Source organism: Cnephaeus nilssonii, assembly GCF_951640355.1.
Source record: "Cnephaeus nilssonii genome assembly, chromosome: 13".
Classification (NCBI taxonomy): domain Eukaryota; kingdom Metazoa; phylum Chordata; class Mammalia; order Chiroptera; family Vespertilionidae; genus Cnephaeus; species Cnephaeus nilssonii.
This window is the reverse complement of record NC_137084.1, coordinates 42,400,174-42,416,625: the sequence shown is the minus strand read 5'-3', so window position 1 is coordinate 42,416,625 and position 16,452 is coordinate 42,400,174. Positions and strand designations below refer to the sequence as shown.

At 42.0% G+C, this 16,452-nt stretch overlaps 1 protein-coding gene and 1 pseudogene across 5 annotated transcripts in view; one reads left to right on the top strand and one right to left on the bottom strand.

Moving 5' to 3' along the window:
* The first annotated feature begins 65 nt into the window (after positions 1-65).
* NUMA1 (nuclear mitotic apparatus protein 1) overlaps positions 66-16,452 on the top strand; it is an 84,584-nt gene continuing 68,197 nt past the window's right edge. For 2 of the 4 annotated variants that reach the window (XM_079789337.1, XM_079789333.1), the window contains exon 1: positions 67-326. The gene's annotated coding sequence lies outside the window, so the exon portion shown is untranslated. Of the gene's footprint in view, positions 327-12,197; positions 12,690-16,452 lie in introns of those variants that run through there. The other 2 variants (XM_079789338.1, XM_079789335.1) reach the window with 2 other exon arrangements.
* Positions 1,681-3,772, bottom strand: LOC307108720 (large ribosomal subunit protein eL18-like; annotated as a pseudogene). Its single transcript has one exon. The product of its transcript is annotated as a large ribosomal subunit protein eL18-like (transcript).

Sequence of the window (16,452 nt, the reverse complement as noted above, 5' to 3'; positions counted from 1 at the left end):
CCCTCACACTTCCTTTTCCCGGGTCCTCCAGCGTGCCCTTGCGAGCACCCCAGCCCGCGGGAGCCTATCAGAGCTCCGTGCGAGGGGGCGGGCCATCGTTTAAACTAACTGTGCGCTCACAGGGCTGGCGCGAGCCCGCGTCGAACTCGATCCGGAGGAAGCGGAGGCCGGCGGGATCGCGCGGCCGGGTAACCGGCGCGGGCCGCGGCTGGCGTTCAGCCTCGGGGCCCACAGGAATGCCCAGGTCTAGAGGGGTTGCTGGAGAGGCGGGTGCGAGCAGAAGGCCTCTTTCGTAACGGAGTCTGGCCGAGGAGAATCCATCCGGGGTAAGGTTTGTGAGGAGAGGGGTATGTCGGAGGGGGAGGTGCCGGGCGGCCTGTTTGGGGGCGTGTCTGTAAAATTCTGTCTGCGGGTGAGCCTGTGGGTGAAGGTGGGGGTGGGAAATGCAGGTTTCTGAAATGCTTGCGACGAGGGGGTCTTGTAATGGAAAGTCTTTGCCTATTGTTGTTAGTAATAGTAGGGATAAACATTTCTGAGCACCAACTGCGTGCCAGACACTGCGCCACACCCTTTATATGGGTCATTTAAAAAATATTCCTAACAACCTTGTAGTTTATTACAGACGGGGAAATCTGAGGTTTAACTCGGCCAGGGTTACCTAGCTAGTGCGTGGTGAGCTGTACTGGGGTTTTGGGGGGGCTGGGCCTAAATGAGGGCGGGAGGGGAGGATGGAGGCTGTGTGGGGGTGCAGGTTGTCTTGGACGAGCCACTTTATTTTAAGCCTCACTTTTCATATATGTAAACAGCGAACTTACCTGCATTTCCTGCTTCCTGGTGTTGTTTTAAGGGTCAAGGCAGGTACGGTGTTTCGTGGAAGCATGTTGGAGAGTACAAATTCGTGACTGTGAAGTGACTGTGTGAAGGTTGTAGGTGGGAAAGAGCCTTCTGGGCGCTCTCTCTTCCTTACCCCCGAGGTAGCAGTGTTCATCTGGTGTTCTAAGAGTGTCTGCATGGTGCCCTTCTAGGTCGTGTCTTTTGTCCTTGTATCCTCATGCCTATGCGGTACGAAACGTTGGCATGGTCACTACTTACTTTGAAATGAAGGAGCTCTTTTGGGCCGAAAGGGGATAGGAGCCTGGCTTTCCCATCTTCATTCAGTGGCGTTTGGACCTCTGTATTATGCTATCCTCTTGCCTGGAATGGAACTGCTTTCTGAAAATGTTATAATACTGACATGCTTTAATGCATGCTTTACTCTCTGGTGTCTGTTGCCTAGTCTTGTATTGCCAAAGTTATGGATTTTCAAATGTGTTACTGTGTGTGTGGGCAGAAACCTTCGATGGCGAGGGAATTGGGGCTCTCTATCTTGTGGAGATCTGTACTGTGGTGAATATATGGGAATCTGGAGGGAATGTTCAGATCACATCAAGTAGCTTTCAGTCAGCAGGGATGAGTGTATGTTCCCTCTTTTTCTGTTCCAGCGTGGTATTTATTTCCGAGGAAATTACTTAGGAGGCCCAAGTTGAAGCAAATGGTGAATCTTAATCTAAAGCCAAAAGCTCCACTCCCCCCAAACTAAAAGATATTGTCCCAAAGCTCACATAAGAAACATTTCTATTTAGAATGTTTTTTTGTTTTTATTTATTTATGGAGTATGGGAGTGGGAAGAATGCCTAAGAAGTAAGACTGGGGTTCTAGAACTGTTAGGATAGGGACAAAGCCTTGCCTCAGATGGCCAAATAGAGCTGCTGAGGGAATGTTTTGTGTCTAATTGATAAAACCCTGTGGTCAGTAGGTATGTTGGGGGTCATTTATTTCAGCCTCTTACTTACTGTACACTAAAAATATTAAAAGGTATTATCTATATTAAAAATAAGCACTTCCATAAATGAGACTACTCCCGAAGGCAGTCAACATCAATGTTGAACAATTCTAATTAGTAATAATTATTGTTTAGTGCTGTCAGTGATTCATTTTACCTGTATAGATTTACTCTTTTTTTCTTCTTTTCTGGTTTTATTTTTTAAATGTTTTTGTTGTTTTTTTCAGCATCCAAAACCTTTTAAATAATATAGGATTTAGCGTTAGTTTTTGTAGCCGCGGGTGGCCCAGTGGCCTCTTGCACGCTGGAACAACCGGCCCATGGATCGCACGTGGGGTTTCGTGTGGCTGTGGGGGGTTCCTGGGGCTTTGCCGAAATGCCTGTACACCTCGCGGCCCTTGCGAGGACCAGAAAGCAAGACAGTGCCACAGCCCTTGGGGGAGTCCAGGGCCAGCTGGTCGAAGGTGAGAATCTTGCCCCCAGCCTTGAGGATGCGGCTCCGGGCACGGCTGCTCACACGAAGGGCACACACCTTCAGTTTGGGCACCTCCTGGATTCTCACGTCATCAGTTATAGTCCCTACAACCACGGCGGTTTTGCCCTCCCGGCCAGGAAGCGTCATCTTGCGGATCATTCGGGGAAGGGACAGTTGGTGCGACTCATGAACAACCTCTTCACCACTTGATTGAAAATGGAGTTGGTTCTTCTGGCCAGAAACCTGTATAGCTTGACCCACAGCCTTAGGTAGATGTCCTGGCTCTTGGGCTCCTTGCGCGCAACCTTTCGGTCTTTGTTGTGGCGGATGTCGACTCGCATGATGACGCCTTCTGCTCCACCAGGTCCGGAAGGCTTAAATGTTTTTATTGATTTTTTATTTATTATTTATTTTTTTTAGAGAAAGAGGGAGAGAGAGATAGAAACATTGATGAGACATACATCAATTGGCTGCCTCCTGCACGCCTCCTACTGGGGATGGAGTCTTCAACCCAGGGCCTGTGCCCTTAACCGGAATCAAACCTTTTGGTGCATGGGATGATGCTCAACCAACTGAGCCACACTGGCAGGGCTACATTTATTCCTTTTTTTCACCACTCTTTTTATTTTTTATGATAAGTTGTTTTTTTAAAATATATTTTTAATGATTTCAGAGAGGAAGAGAGAGAGAGAAACATCAATGATGAGAGAGAATCATTGGTTGGCTGTCTCCTGCACGCCCTCTGCTGGGGATGGAGCCCACAACCCAGGCACGTGCCCTGACTGGAATCGAACCTGGTACTCCTTAGCCGAAGGCTGACGCTCTATCCAGCTGAGCCAAACCAGCTAGGGCTCACCACTCTTTCTTGCAAGTTATTTATTTCTTTTGTGTCAAATAGACAGATACGACCTTCAGGTGTTTTCTTTCAAGAGGGTCTGTTAGTGGTAAGCACTCATTGTTGGAAAATACCTTACTCTTCAGTCTTGATTGATAGTTTATCTGGGTATTAGGTTTCTAATTATTTTCTCTCAGCACTTTGAAAATCTTATTTCACTGAAATTCTGGTTTTTTATTACTCTTGAAAACTATGCTGACAATTTAACTATTCCTTGTAGGTAACTTGCCTTTCTTTCTGATTGTTTTTAAGATTTTTTTTTTTCATTTGTCTTCTATGGTTTCATTACAGGGTGTGGATTTAATTTTATCCTACTGGAAGTTTATAGTGACTCTTCAACCTGAGATTTCATATCTTTTATTAGTTTTGTAAAAATTCCCCATCATCATCTCTTTAAATAGTGCCTCTCATATTTAACTTACATTAAACCTCCTTATTCTGTCCTCCACATCTCTTACTCTTTCATAATTTTCATCTCTATGTTTCTGTAACCTTCTGGGTAATTTCCTTTATCTTTGCATGCTGATTTACTCTTCAGCTAGATTTAATTTGTTTTTTGAATTTTTTTTTTAAAATCCTCATCAGAGCCGAAACCGGTTTGGCTCAGTGGATAGAGCGTCGGTCTGCGGACTGAAAGGTCCCAGGTTCGATTCCGGTCAAGGGCATGTACATCGGTTGCGGGCACATCCCCGGTGGGGGGTGTGCAGGAGGCAGCTGGTCGATGTTCCTCTATCATCGATGTTTCTAGCTCTCTATCCCTCTCCCTTCCTCTTTGTAAAAAATCAATAAAATATATTAAAAAAATAAATAAAAAAAAAATAAAATCCTCATCAGAGTATTTTTTAAAAAATATATTTTATTGATTTTTTACAGAGAGGAAGGGAGAGGGATAGAGAGTTAGAAACATCGATGAGAGAGAAACATCGACCAGCTGCCTCCTGCACACTCCCCCACTGGGGATATGCCCGCAACCAAGGTATATGCCCTTGACCAGAATCGAACCTGGGACCCTTCAGTCCGCAGGCCGACGCTCTATCCACTGAGCCAAACCGGTCAGGGCACTATGAAACTCTTAAAACATATGACAGAAGCTTCATAACATTGGATTTAGTAATGACATTTTGGATATAACATCAAAGGCAGAGACCGCAAAGGAAATAACAGACACACTGGACTTTATGGAAAAAATTTTAAAAATTGTGCAGCAAAAGACACTCAACATGATAAAAAGGCAACCTATAGAATGGGAGGAAAATATTTGCAAATCATATATCTGATAAGGGATTAATATCCAGAATATATAGAGAAGTTCTAAAACTAAACAATAAAAAGCCAAACAAAATTATCAACTTAAAAATTAGCCTATTATATTTGTATACCTAATTCAAAAATGGCAAGGGACATTAATAGACATTTCTTCAAGAAAGACACAGATGGCCAATAAGCATATGAAAAGATTCTCAATATCACTAATCATTAGAGAATTATGAATTAAAAACGACAATGAGCCTTGGCCAGTTGCTCAGTGGTTAGAGCGTTAGCTTGTGCACCAAAGGGTCGCGGGTTTGAGTTCCAGTCAAGGACATGTATCTCGGTTGCAGGTTCAATCCTTGGCCCCTGTCAGGGTGTGTGCAGAAGGCAACCAATCCATGTGTCTCTCTCACATTGATTTTCTCTCTCTCCTCTCCCCTCCCTTCCTTTCACTTTCTCTCAAAAATTAATGGAAAAGTATCTTCTGGTGAGGATTAAGAAACAAACAAAACTACAGTGAGATCTATCTCACACCCGTTATGATGGTTACTAGGATGTGGAGAAATTGGAACCTTTGTGCACTGTTAGTGGAATGTAAAATGGAATAGCCACTGTGACAACAAACAGTATGGTGGTTCCTCAAAAAAACTAAAACTAGATTTACTATGTGATCCCACAATTCCACTTCTAGGTATATACCCCTCTCAAAGCTGAAAGCAGAGTCTCAAAGAGATATTTGTATACCTGTGTTCATATCAACATTACTTATAGTAACTAAAACAATAAAGCAACTTGTGCCCATCAGTTGATGAATAGATAAGCAAAATGTGCTATATATATATATATACAGTGGAATGTTTAACTTTAAAAAAGGAAAGAAATTCTGACATACGCTGTAAGATGGATGAACCTTGAAGACATTATGTTAAGTGATATAAGTCAGTCATAAAAGTACAAATGAATAATTCCACTTATAAGAGTTACTCAGAGTAGTAAAAAATTACAGAAATAGAAAATAGAATGGTGTTTTCCAGGGACTGGGAGAGTGGAGAATGAGGAATTATTGTTTAATGGGTATACAATTTCAGTTTTACAAGATGAAAAGATTAATAGAGATGGATGGTGGGGATGGTTGTACAATATTATGAAGGTATTTAATACCACTGAACTGTGCACTTAAAAAATATTAATATGGGGGGGTGGGATGAGGGCATACGATAGGGGGTAGGGGAGGCTGGGGGAAGGTCAATGGGGAAAAACAAAGGAGATATATGCATTACTATATGTAATACTTTAAACAATAAAAAAATTAAAAAATAAAATAAAATAAAAATATTAATATGGTAGACCTGGCCTGGTAGCTCAGTTGGTTAGAATGTCATCCTGATATGCCAAGGTTTAGGGTTCCATTCATGGTCAGGGCACATACAAGAGACAATCAATGAAGCATAAGTAAGTGGAACAACAAATCCCTCCTCCTCTCCCTCCCCTCCCCCAAATTAATTAAAAATATTAATATGGTAAATTTGTTATGTGTGTTTTACCATAATAAAAAAAATCGAAAGTAAAAGAAAAGATATAGAGCATCTTCATCACTCCGAAAAGTTTCTTCATACCTCTTTACAGTACACCTTTTCCTCACCTAAGCCCTAGGAACCACTCTAGATTAATTTGCATGTTCTAGAATTTTATATAAGTCAAATCATACAGTTTTGTATCTTTTTCTTTTCATACAGTATGTACTCTTGAATCTAGTTTCTTTTATGTACTATAATGCGTTGGAGATTTATCCATTTAGTTGCATATAACAGTAATTTATCTTCTATTGCTAAGCAGTAGTCTGTTGTATGGCTATATCATACAATATTATTTATTGTTCACTGTTGATGAACTTTTGGGTTGTTTTTCATTTTTTTGCTGTTGTGAATAAAGTTGCTGTGAGTATCCATGTACAAATTTTTGAGTAGATATATATTTTCCTGTCTTTTCATATTGAACTAGGAGCCCGTTGCACGAAGTTTCATGCAATAGACTTTTCCTTCACCTGGCTCCTGGCACCAGTTATCCGCCAGCAGCAGTTTTCCTCTGGCCACCCGCTGATCAGAGCGCTTCCCGCCAGCACGATCGGCCACCCCGAGAGGAACTCCGATCCGATCGGGCGGGTGGCCAGAGGAAAACTGCTGCTGGCGGAAAACTGGTGCCAGCAGCCTCCCAATCGGCCACCCTGAGTCCCGCCCCCCGCGCCTCCAGCCGGCCCAATCGTAGGCGTAGCGGAGTGATGGTAATTTGCATATTACCATTTTATTAGGTATGATGATGATGTCTGGGTAATATTGCAGATGAATGTCCAGCTTTTAAAGAAATTACCAGTTTTCCAAAGTGGTTGTACCATTTTATGTTCCCATAGCAGTATGAGAGTTCCAGTTGCTTCATATTCTTACCAACACACTTTTGTCAGTCTTTATAGTTTGAGCCATTTTCATGGAGGTGTAGTAGTTTCTCATTGTTCTAATTTGCATTTTCCTGATGACTGATTATGTTAAACATCTTTCCTATATTATTGGCCATTTGTATATCTTCTGGAGCAACTTTGTGTGTGCTTCTGTTGGGCACTCAAGGCTACTGGCAGTCTGGGACCAAAATGTGTGTAATTTTTTTCTTACCTGTAAATTTCTAGGGCTCAAGCTTAGTATAAATTTTAACTTAAAATCCATCTCATGTACACACCTATGGTTTTGAATTCCTAGATTTTTTTTCTCCCACTTTGCTAGGTAACCAAGGCAAGAATCTTTATTTCCCTGTGGAGAGATATTTTCCCTCGTCTATATTTTTTAAAATACATGTTTGTTTGTTTGTTTTTATTGATTTCAGAGAGGAAGGGAGAGAGATAGAAACATCGATGATGAGAGAGAATCATTGGTTGGCTGCCTTCTGCATGCCCCCAATTGGGATCGAGCCTGAAACCTGGGCATGTGTCCTGACCGGGAATTAAACTGTGACCTCCTGGCTCATAGGTGGACGCTCAACCACTGAGCCATGCCGGCTGGACCCCCTAGTCTTTCTTTTTACTGTACGTATCAACCTTTATTCAGGGATCTCAGTTGCTTTTTGAGGACTCAAGAGCTGTCTCCTGGACTATGAGCAGTTCATAAATACCTTATACTGCTATGAAAGTTATGCTGTCAGCTCATTAATAGTTTCCAGCTTCTTTGTTTCTGGTTCCTGGGATTTCCCTTACTTTCTTGTGATTCAATTTATATATCAGTTAGGATCCAATAAGAAAACAGAAACCACTTGTAGCTATTTTATGAAATTTTAAAAATTATTATTGACTGGAGGCCCGGTGCACAAAATTTATGTATGGGTAGGGTCACTAGGCCTGGCTGGCAATCAGGGCCGATTGGGGCCTTCCTTCTGCGCTGCCCCCTGGTGGTCAGCGCACATCATAGCGAGTGGTCAAACTCCCGAGGGGACAATTTGCATATCAGCCTTTTATTATATACGATTTTTAGAGAGAAAGGAAGGGAGAGGGATAGAGAGATAGAAACATTGATGAGAGAGAAACATCATTGATTGCCTGCTTCCTGCACGCCCCCCACCCGGGACCAAACCTGTAACCCAGGCATGTGCTCCGACTGGGAATCTAACTGTGATCTCTTGGTTCCCGGGTCGACGCTCACCCCTGTGCCACACTGGAAGGGCACACATGTAGCTATTTTAATAGAATGAACTCAGTCAAGTTCATTCTATTAGTTTAAACTCTTATAGGAGGTTGCAAAAGCCAAAAGGGAATCTTAAACTAACTTTGATATAATAACTGCATTAAGCAGTTACCTATTAGGACTGAAAAACAAAGGGAGAAAAAAGGTTGGGGTTATCAGAACCTAGAAGTCTGGAGGGATCTGGTGTTAACTGCACCCTGATTCTCTGAGGAGAGGGTGTTGCCTGGTGCTGCTGGCATCTCAGGGAGCTCACAGGAGGGGCCTGGAGGAGCCAGGTTTGGTTGAGCCCTGTCCAACTGGTATTGGTGCCTCTGAAGGGGCACAATGAAGCTGGTTCTGGGAGTTTAGAAACAGCAAGCCACAGGAAGAAGTCCTTTGTAGCTTCCTCCTGCCTTCCATTTTCCCTTTAGCACCCCCCTATTTACAGAACCTAACCAGGAGCCCCAGCTGGCAAAGGTGAAGTGGAATTGGTGGAGTCCAAACTCTAGTATCACAGAGCAGAGCATAACAGGGTGTCAACCTGAGAGAGAAGAACTCAATGGCACAGTCTAAAAGGATGTTTATTATATTTTCTAAGAATTATTATATTTGCAGCCATATTTAGTAGGAAGATTTTTGGGTTATCTGGTTCCTTATACAACAGTTAGTAATAGCAGTAGCTAACTTTTCCCCCCATCATATATTGTGAGTCAGGCACTGTTCTAAGCATTTTACATGAACTGCTTCCCAAAGCTCTATGAGGTAAGTACTATTATTACTATTCCCTTTAATAGGCAAGGAAATGTAGCAATCTACCCAAAGCCACATACAGTTTGTAAAGTGGTGGAGTTGGTGTTTTAGTCCAAGAATTCTGAGTTACATAACCCACATTCTTAAGGTCTTTATTATCCTGAAAGTTTTTACCTATGTCAAACCAAAATCTGTCTTCCTATAGCTTCCACTCACTAGTTCTAGTTTTGCCTTCTTGGAGGAGGACACAAAGTTTTTCTCTTCATTTGTGTGATAAGCATGCCTGTATTTGAAAAAAGATTTTCATGTTTTCCCTGGTGTGACATGTGGAGTTCTTCCCTCACATTTGCCACAGTATGACTTTCAGACCCTTCACCAAGATTGTCATTCTTCCCCTGCATGTACTCTGACTTTGCCTTTCAAAGGTGGTCACACACAGTTGCTCACTCGATTTGAGCCTTGAGTAGCAAAACAAGCATTGATGTCTTGGGGAGCTCTGTCAGATTCATGGTTCATTGAGAGTATATATAGTAACAGCCTCTCCTCTACTTCCCATTATAGGCAGCCTTTTTCCCCCCTAAGACAACCTTTTGGTTTAATATGACCTGCTGTACCAGGTACCCACCATCCTGTGTTAGTTTGGTTGATTTCTTCTTTTAGAAATGCAGGGATTTATATTTAATCCTGTTAAGTTGTATCTTGTTATTTTGGTATTACCAAACCTGTTAAGATCTTTTTGCCAGATCAAATCTAAAAACATTTTATTTTTTGGAATTCTAAACAGTTTAGAATTCCAAAGCCCAGCAATCAGGCCTTACATGTTTTCATTCTGTCTTTGGTAAAAAATACTGAACATGGTAGGTTTTAGAAGCAAGCTCGATGTAATCCTTCTATAGCTCTTAGTCCAGTTAATGAAGGTTTGAGGGAAATAGTTTTGACTATTCCTTCTGCTAAATTAGGGGGGGTACTTACCTGGCAAGGGCAGTATCTAGGCTGTCAGTGAGGGAAGGAGAGAGTCAAGGTTAAGGGTTGGCCATTGGGTAGTCATTCATCCTAATAAGGGACCCCTTAGTTGAAGTAAAATGATCTGATTGTAGAAGGGAGAGAGGGCATATTGCATGGCATGCTCCTGGGTTGAGACCTCTGTTGGTAGCTGTGGCAGCTGCCCTTTCTGTCCTATTTCAGGGCCAATGTCTTTGAAGCCAGGGCAGGAAATGCCATTGGTTTAGCCTTGTAGATTTCTTCTGCCTCTTGCAGCTGAGGACTGGTTTATCTGGTGAGGAGTCAAGACTGCATATGTTTCAGGCATATTTATTTGACCAGTTGGGTACTTTCCTGTGACTGGCCAGAGACACTTGTTTTACAGGCTGTCAGGTTTTTGTGATCCCAGCTCTTAGTCCTTTGTGTGGGTAGCAATTGCTTTCTGACCTGTAAGTGTTCATTTGTCAAGTGACCTCAGTGATGAGGTGAGGTAATAATAGCTTTGATTGCCTTCTTTTCTATCTTTCCCGTGGTGTGACAATGTAAGTTTGGGGGAACCTCTTGTTTCCTAAGAGTTTGCCACTGCACCCCTGATCAGCTGTTGCAAAGTGGACTTTGTCCAGTTGCTGACTTCCAAAGCCCAGTTTCCTTAGACAGTGAGCAACTATGTAATGAGTGCCTATTATGTCTCTCACAGAGCTGAATATGTAGTACAGGACTTCTCTCCTCACCAGCTGTTCAAAACTACAGAGACTTTATAGGAATAACATGCAAATATTTATATACTCATATATGTTTAAACATACTGATAGTTTACAAAAATAATGTAACATACATACTCTTCACCTAGATTCACCAATTGTTAACATTTTGCCAAATTTGCTCTATATCCTTCATTTTATGAACCTTTTGTCTGTTAGATGTGAATATCATGTTACTTCGTCCTAAACATCTCAGTAACTATTTCCTAAAAACCAAAGTATCTTCTATATAACCAAAATGCAATTAGCACTCAAGGAAATTTAATATTGATTCAATACACCCAGTATATAATAATTGATTAGATTTCTCAAGTTTTCCCAATGATGTCTTTTATAGATTTTTTTTTCCAATTCAGCTTTTAAAAAAATATTTTTTTAAAAAATATTTTTATTGATTTGGGAGAGGGAGAGAGAGATAGAAACATCAATGATGAGAGAGAATCATTGATCGGCTGCCTTCTGCATGCCCCCTACTGGGGATCGAGCCCGCAACCCGGGCATATGCCCTTGACTGGAATCGAACCCGGGACCTAGTTGCCCACAGGCTGACACTCTATCCACTGGGCCAAACCAGCTAGATCCCAATTCAGTTTTAATTGAAGGATCAGTTGTCAAGATTTTGTCATGCCCCTAGTCTCCTTTAATGTTGAACAGTTCTTTAATCTCTTACTCTTAAATACCTTTTTGTCTATCATCGCATTGACATTCTTGAAGAGTTCAGGTTAGTTTTTTGCAGAATGTCTCTTAATTTGGGTTTATATGATTGTTTCTTCTTGATTAGATTCAGGCTAAACATTTTTGGTAGAGCTAATTAGATTAATACAGTAGTTTGCCTAGTGAAGCTAGGAAACACAATGGAATCAGTATTCAGTTTTGCATGACAGTGTATAATTTAGCATTCGATTGTGTTGTCTAATCTGTAAGCCTTATGGGAATTGAGAGAAGAGGGAACTCAATAGGACCTGGAGTAACTAGGGATGACTTTGGCAGGCAGGTAGACAGAATTTGAGGTCGTTGCAATATTGTTAGATAAGCCAGTCTTTGGGCTTCCCATCCCACTTTTAGGGTTGTATATCATGAAAACTGACTTTCTTCTTCAGAGTTTAAAGCTCTGTATTTGCCATAGTGTTTGTATTATTTGGAAGCCTAATAGTTTAGAGCTCTTGCTTCAGACAGGCCTAGAGAATTCCCAGCAAAATGCCAGCTGTCTAACCTTGGGGAAGTTTCCTCACTTGAAAGCTAGAAAGAATATTGATAACTACTTAAAATGTGATTGCAATGCTCACAGTGAAATATTACATATGTATTTGAATTAAAATATTTAAATTCCTTTAGGTGGGGGCAGCACTGTTGTTCTGCCATATGCTTCATTGGAGCATTTATTTCTGTTACCTGCCTAAGTCCTGAAGGTGTTTGAATTTAACACTGCTGGCTAACTGAAGGCATGGAAATGAGAAAGAGCTTGGCTCATGCCAAGAGAAGTGGGAAGACTGGCTTGATTAGTTCAGAGCATACATTGAAATAGTGGGAAATAAGGTTGAATAAATGACTTGAGGCCATGTAATGGAGGACTTGGAAAATTAAGCCAAAGAATTTAGATGTGATGCTTTAGGCAGAAGAAAACCATGGCAGGTTTTTGTTAGGAGAAACACCCTAGAAATGAGGATGGTATGGAGTCTCCTGAAGAAGGACCTTTCCTGCTTCATAAACCAGAATTCTGATAGGGCAGGGCCTTCTAAGTGTTGACCAGGGGTGGGTGTGGTTTGTCAATCTTGCCAGAGGAGGCCAGAATTTCTGCCCCAGTGACTCTTCCTGCTTTGCCACTGACTCACCCCATTGACCTGGGCTGTGTGGCTTCCCTTCCGGTTGCTGTCTGAGCTGCAGAACGCTGGGGCTGCCTGGGATAATGTGAGACTGAGCTGACCAACAGTGGGTGGAATGGGGGAATGAACAAGTCTTCCTGTCCCTTTGCCCCTTCCCTGGGTAAAGGCTAATTCTAAGCCAGACTGCCAGAGATCACTTTCTTCCGAGCCTGAGGAAGCTCCACTAGGAGGTAAGTCAAGATGGTTCCTGCCCTCTGCTTTTTCATAGGTCAGCTTTTTCTAGAACTGGAGCTCTACTACATACTCCCCCTGCTCTGTTCTGGATTCTTCATAGCAACCTTTCAGTTACTTGAGGCAAATGGGTTACTGCAGAGAGGTAGGCAAGAGGTTTAATAAACATATTCTCCTAGCTGTGGGGGTAGTGTCCAAAGGTTTCACAGATCCCTAGTCTGAGATAGAGTACCCAGAACTCTTGTGAACTAAACAATGGTTTATACCCCTAAGGGCGACTGCATAGAGATCCTGGTCATAAACCATTGTTTCTCAGCTGCTGGGTTTCAGAACCATTCTTGGTATGTTTTAGTGCCCCCAGTGATCTCCTTTCCCTTTGAAAGAAAGCAGTGAGGAACAGAGAAGGGGGGAGGTGTATGGATTGGGATATGTTGTAGGTTATGGTGAGAGTCAGGGTGACTGGATTTCTAGTTCTGACTGTTATTAATCAACTGTGTGACCAGAAACAAATTGCCTAACCTCGGTGGAAAACTAGAGTTTTCTCATATGTAAAAATGAACAGTTTGGATTATATGATCTAGAAGATTTCTTCCAGCCAAATTTTATGATTATATAATGTGTGATTGTAAAGTAATAAAATAGTTTACTTTTAACACATGGGATATATTGCACATATCTTGTCCCTTTCATTGTAATTGTGGAACAGTTACAGTATTTGTAAGTGTGGCCCCCTCAAAGTAATTGTGTTTTCAACCTTTACATTTATTCTGGTGATGCTGTCAGTGCTCAGAACATTTTTGGCTTCTAAGCTATTTTTTTTTTAATATCCTCAAAAGTAACAAATCTTCACTCTTGCTTGGTGGATTTAATTTTTATAAACAGCCAGAAGATACTGTGAGAGTCAAGCAAGGCAATAACTCTTTTGGTGAATGGGGTGTGACACTTTTTGTGTCTGTCTCACATGGAGTAGGTTTTTTAAAAAAATATATTTTATTGATTTTTTACAGAGAGGAAGGGAGAGGGATAGAGGGTTAGAAACATCGATGAGAGAGAAACATTGATCAGCTGCCTCCTGCACACCTCCCTACTGGGGATGTGCCCGCAACCAAGGTACATGCCCTTGACGGGAATCGAACCTGGGACCCTTGAGTCCGCAGGCCGACGCTCTATCCACTGAGCCAAACCGGTTAGGGCATCACATGGAGTAGGTTTTTTTAAAAAAAATATATTTTATTGATTTTTTACAGAGAGGAAAGGAGAGGGATAGAGAGGTAGAAACATCGATGAGAGAGAAACATCGACCAGCTGCCTTTTGCACACCCCCTACCAGGGATGTGCCTGCAACCAAAGTACATGCCCTTGACCGGAATCGAACCTGGGACCTTTCAGTCCGCAGGCTGACGCTCTGTCCACTGAGCCAAACCGGTTTCGGCCACATGGAGTAGGTTTTAAAGGCAGTTGCCAAAGGAGTGTTTCGTAAATATTTCTAGCAATGGTAATATTGTTAAAATAAGTAAATAACTTCCTAAAGAGACTGTTTTGATTACAGTTTTCATTTGATTTAATAATATTGGAAATATTTGTTTTGAAAAGTGTCACTTCGGTTATACTCACTGTGTATGTGCTTGCTTCTAGGTCAAGGTAATTAAACAGTAGAGAAAATTAGCCTTTATCCTGATAGTCCTTCCAAATCACAAATGTGTTGAGGGCCAAGAAAGGTTTGGAACCTGTTGCTGCTGTAGGACATTGTAATTGTGGAGCCATTGAAGGCCCATCTCCAGAAGACTCCCAGTCACAAGTTCTTAGGCTGCAGCAGCCACTGCTCATCAGCATGCCAGATTCTATCAGGATTACTTCCAGGTGGCATGGCTGAAGCAGATGGTTTGGTAGCTCCAATCTGTTATAGGGGAAATGATATATCATGTCACTTCATTTATTTATTTACTAGAAGCCCAGTACATGAAATCGAGCAGCCCCGCCCATCCACCCACTACCCCACCCGGCTGCCAGGCACCAGGACCTGGGCTGCTTTGCTCCGGCCACCTCTGCCACTCACCTGGTTCCCCATCCGGTTGTTACCACGTTACGGCCACATGCCAAAACCAGTTTGGCTCAGTGGATAGAGCATCAGCCTGCTGACTGAAGGGTCCCAGGTTCGATTCCGGTCAGGGGCATGTACTTTGGTTGCGGGCACATCCCCAGTGGGGGGTGTGCAGGAGGCAGCTGATTGATGTTTCTCTCTCATCGATGTTTCTAACTCTCTATCCCTCTCCCTTCCTCTCTGTAAAAAATCAATAAAATATATATTTTTTAAAAAAGGCCTTTTAAATATAGATTTAGTCAGCAGTTTAGGTTTGAAAAAAGGGTGGGCATGTGTGGTGGGGTGGGAGGGACTACCAAAGCAGAGGGGCTTATCTTTGTTTGTTTTTTGTAATCCTTATCTGAGGATGTTTTTTTCCCCATTGATTTTTAGAGAGAGTGGAAGAGAGAGGGAAAGACAGAGAAAAATATTGATGTGAGAGAAACACATCGATTGGTTGCCTCCTGCACGTGCCCCGATCAGGTCCTGGGCCGGGGAGGAGCCTACAACTGAGGTACGTGCCCTTGACCGGAATCGAATCCGGGACCCTTTGGTCCGCAGGCCAATGCTCTGTCCACTGAGCCAAACTGGCTAGGGCCAGAGCGGCTATATTGAATGTATTTTATTTTAAGGAATAAAATGTGTGTGTTATTTATAACACTGAAAAACTGTGACCACTACTAATCATGCCTTTTGGCTTAATTCTACTGAGTTAACATTAACAATAATTTGCACACAACAAATAGTTTCCTAAATACAAGAGATGAATTATTTTATAAATATACTTTAAACATTATGTATTTATGGTTCAGAAGTAACCTTGAAAATTTCTAAGTACCTCAAATGCACTTATTTTATTATTTTAAAAAAAATATTTTTATTTATTTCAGAGAGGAAGGGAGGGGGAGATAGAAACGTCGTTGATGAGAGAGAATCATTGATTGGCTGCCTCTCTCACAGCCCCCCACTGGGGACCAAGTCCGCAACCCTGGGATGTGCTCCTGACCGGAATCGAATCCGGGACCCTTCAGTCCGCAGGCTGATGCTCTATCCACTGAGCCAAACCAACTAGGGCTCAGATGCATTTAAATTAGGCTGGTTGTAGTGCCTGGAATCTGTTACTGGAAATGGTGGTCTCATTAACCCTTTGCACTCGCTTGTTTTTTTCTCGATTCCTTTATTCTAATGCTAACCGTGTCGAGTTACACTCGACATCCGAGTGCAAAATTAATAGCTAGTCGGTAAAGTAAGGTTTTAGGCATCCTGGTCTCAGATTCTTCTAAGTTACTGTGATCACTTATAATTCTCTTCCTTACTCTAAGGCAGTTATGGACTTTTTGTAATAATAGCAAACAGTGGTTTTAGATGCCCTTTAATTTTTGTTTCCCATGTGCTGATTCTCCATGCTGTCTTCCTAAGATGCTCCTCAGAAAGCTCTCAAAATATGTGGGTTCCATATGTGCATCATCATCCTCTTTTATGGGCTTGCTATCTTCACTATTCTTACTCAGCAGTTTGGACGCTACATTCCTCTTCATATCTGCATTTTGCTTGCTAATGTCTACATTCTAGTTCCACCTATGCTGAATCCCATCATATACAGGATCAAGACCAAGCAAATCCAAGAGCAGACTGTTCACATGTTTTTACCAAAGCAGGAATAACTTTGGAAGAGGATCAGA